This window comes from Vulpes lagopus, chromosome 3 (assembly GCF_018345385.1).
Source record: "Vulpes lagopus strain Blue_001 chromosome 3, ASM1834538v1, whole genome shotgun sequence".
NCBI lineage: Eukaryota > Metazoa > Chordata > Mammalia > Carnivora > Canidae > Vulpes > Vulpes lagopus.
In genome coordinates this window covers 23123794-23127759 of record NC_054826.1, presented here as the reverse complement: position 1 = coordinate 23127759, position 3966 = coordinate 23123794, and the positions used below count along the sequence as shown (strand labels likewise).

The following is a 3966-nucleotide window of genomic DNA, read 5'->3' as shown; positions in this document are numbered from 1 at the left end:
TTGAATTAGCGCCTGGTGTGTCAGGTGGGAGTGCAGAGGAGGGCTGTTAGAGCGGTGTCAGAAGGACCTCGGTGGTCAGGTGGGTTGGACATCATTAATAATCATGGTTGGCTTCTAAATACTGGTAGCAAGATGACTTCTGATTTGTAGTCTTAGGTAAATTATAGATAAATGAAAAGGCCAATAATCATACACTAAGATTAATAAACAGCACTTCAAAAGTAACCGCATGAGGGCTATACTCGCAGCAGGGTTTCACAAGACAAGGCACCCAGATTTTTTTCTTCCCACGTCTGGCTTGTAGAGCAGCTCTCATGGCCATTTCAAAAACCTCCCTCACTCCATCTTTGGTCTTTGCTGAACACTCCATGTACTCAAAAGCACCAGTCCTGTTTGCCATATCTCTGCCTTCTTCCAGTTTCACCGGCTCCTGCTTCATCTTGGCTAGCTCCCACCTTGTGTGCTCATCATTCCGAAGATCCTTCTTGTTCCCAACAAGATGGATGATGGGCACATTGGGACAGAAGTGCTTGACTTCTGTGGTCCATCTTTCTGGGATGTTTTCTAAGCTATCAGGGCTGTCAATAGAGAAACACACCAGTACAACATCAGTGTCTGGATAGGAGAAAGGCCTCAAGCGATCATGATCTTCCCACCCAGCTGTATCCCACAAAGCCAACTTTACCTGCTTTCCATCAACTTCAATATCTACCACATGTTCTCAAACACTGTAGGACTGTGGGTACATACACCTCTGGGAACTGGTCCTTGCTAAAGATGATGAGCAAACAAGTCTTAGCACAGGCTCCATCACCAACAATCACCAATTTCTTCTGGATGGCAGCCATGCAAATGTGCTGCAAGACCCACGGGCTGTGTGGCGGAAGTTCTACAGGTGCCTTGAACTTCTCAGATGAAGGCACTCAGGCCACGACCCACAGTCCAGCCTCTCTGGCCTAGTGCACCTGTCCGCCAGTGGGAAGCTTGGAGACTGGGGCGGGTGGCTGAGAAGACCGCAGCTGACTAATGAGAGAACCGATGGAGGACGGTTCAAGTACTTTAAAATTAAAAATAATCAATATGCTACTTTGGCATATTTTGGAGCAACTTTCCCTAAGCCCCATCACAGTCATCCAAACAAACCTGCTAATCTTCCTCTACATCCTTTCCAATGTTGACTAGGATTAAAGCCTGGAAGAGAGACATGCATACCTGTGCCCTTTGATGCTCTTCTCAGGAAAATTATTCTCAGCACTCATTCCATCTTTCCCTCTTTGACCTTCTTCAATTTAGAGGTCATCAGATTCACCTTCAAGGTGGAGGGGTTTACCCAAGAACTGTGCACGTTATTATTAACTTCACTTAATATCTTTGTTAAAGGAAAGAACCTTTGTGAACATGAAATATGTTGAACAAATTCAAATCATTAGATATGATGTTCCAAATGTTACTTTATCTTCTTGAAATGATGGCACTAATAAATTCATATTAGATAAAAGTAGATTTTATTCATTGTATTTCTCGTAGAAGATATTCTCAATTTCTTTGCCCCCATTACATGGGTTCAAAGATACATAGCACATTCTTAATACACTTCTCCAAATTATAGGCCATGGCATGATTGTACATTTATTAAATAGGCAAAAAGTTTTACTGTAATATCTTTGATGGGTCTATTAGAAAAAATAACTTTGATGGGTGAGAGAGGAATAGGTAAATTTGATAACCTTTCTGTACTCAATGCTCAAAAGGAAATTGAAAGAAACTCAAATATATTTGAAATTCCCTGAGTATAATAAGAATATATTGTTTTATTTATCTTCTTCCTACAGTGTTAAGTGCAGAGCTAAAGAAGTTCTTTTTGAATGAATGAATGAATGAATGAAGAAATGAAAGAAAATAAACTATAGCCATTTTCAGCAGAATGTAAGAACAATCCTGTAATTATATATTTTTGCCATTTGTTCACTACATATGTACTTGGAAAGATATCATTTTTCTTCTGCCAGTCAGCTGTCCTAGGATGAACATGGTTGGACATCATACCCAGATGTATTTCATTGTAAGGCAGGGGACACAAACCTATTTAATTACATGTTTTCCACTTTTGCTATTTTCTTCTCATTTTATTGTAACCAACTTCATATTAATTATTTCTTTCATGTGCTAAATAGAAAATATATTATCATGAGGTACACTTTTTGCTAAAGATTTAGATTCCTCCTTCCAGTGGAGGTTGAAGTGTGAAAAATAACTAGCAATTAAGAATTCAAATTATTCTAGAATTGTGTTTTTTAACTTGGGGTCAATTGTCCTACTGGGGAGAGATCCACGGAAATCTTATGAAAATTTAATCTTAACATTTACTTATGTTTTTTCTTAAAAGAGAATCTAAAATATTTATTTTACTGTTAAAGGGTATCAGGCTCCCAGAATGTCGAATATACACTACTTATTTCCACATTACCTATTGGGAATGAGGTTCACATTTTTAATACCACATAAGTGGTATTAATACCGTGAAGGTAATCAAATCCATACATAATAACATTCAATGATTTTAATCACACCAGGTAATCTAGTAAGGTATATTCATTCCATAGACATTCCTGATTTCTCTGTCAGTCTCAGAAAGGAAGAAATATAGTTGGAAATTCAGGCTGTTTCTTTCACTGATAGATTTTAGGGTGAGCCAAAATAGCAATTCCAATGATCCTTTGGAGCATCTATTTAAAAAGAGGCTAACAAGTTGTGACATTTGGTCTATTCTTTCATAATACTTCTTTCTCCAAATCTTGTAAATGATGTATAGCCACTGGTGTTTGAAAGTGCCAAAATGAAACTATATAAACTAAAGAAAGTTTGCTATTTAGGGTCATCTTTGTGAAATCTTGGAAAAGTCTTCTAACAGTCTTATATTTGTGCAGGGCAAGTAGTGAGTTGTAATTATACCTAGTGAACTGGATTATATCTACTTCAATAGTACACTATAGATAATATTTTGTAGACAAAAACAAAACAAAAGAAAAAAGTTGAAGAACAACGGTACTGCATTTAATTAAAGCATAACTGGCCAGGAATTCTAAAGGGTAATAATTGCATTGGATTTGTTGGAAGCATGGTCTTAACTCTGTCCAGCATGTGACCCAACTCTCACTTTGAAAGTTACAAATGCTTACATATCAGCATCAAGTCGTGTAGTGAAATAAACTTAATTCTTGGGAAGACAGTTTCACTTAGGAGAGAAAATATTTTTAAAAATTTTTTGAAGTTAATTTTCTAAAACGTTAAATTCAATTAATTAAACATATAGTGTATTATTAGTTTCAGAGGTAGAGTTCAGTGATTCATCAGTCTTATACCCAATGCTCATTACATCACACAAAAATATTTTTTTAAGATTTTATTTATTTATTTATTTATTTGAAAGACAGAGAGAGTCTGAAGGGGGCACAAGCAAGGGAGAGGGGCAAGGAGAGAGGGAGAAGTAGGTTCCTCACAAAGAAGGGACCCCAACAGGGAGCTGGATCCCAGGGCCCCAGGATCATGACCTGAGACGAAGGCAGATGATTAAACAACTGAGCCACCAAGGCACCTGGAAAATATTTTTTTGTAAATTTCATTTATTGGGGCACCTGGGTGGCTCAGTCAGTTGAGCATCTGTCTTTGGCTCGGGTCATGATCCCAGGGTCATAGGATCAAGCCCTGTATCGGGCTCCCTGTTGAGCAGGGAACCTGCTGCTGCCTTTCTTTCCCACTCTGTTCTCTCTTGCTATCTTTGTCGCTATCTCTGTGTTTCTTTCTCCCTCTCAAATAAATAAATAAAATCTTTTTAAAAAGTAAATTTCATTTATTTATTAGATAGAATGAGCGAATACAGGGAGGGGCAGAGGGAGATGAAGAGAGAAATCTCAGCAGACTCCTTGTGGAGCTTGGAGCCTGACAATGGGGCTCGATCCTGCAACC

At 38.1% G+C, this 3966-nt stretch overlaps 1 pseudogene; it reads right to left on the bottom strand.

The window, feature by feature from the left end:
• Nucleotides 1–255: 255 nt before the first annotated feature.
• Nucleotides 256–848, bottom strand: LOC121487997 (annotated as a pseudogene).
• Nucleotides 849–3966: the final 3118 nt, after the last annotated feature.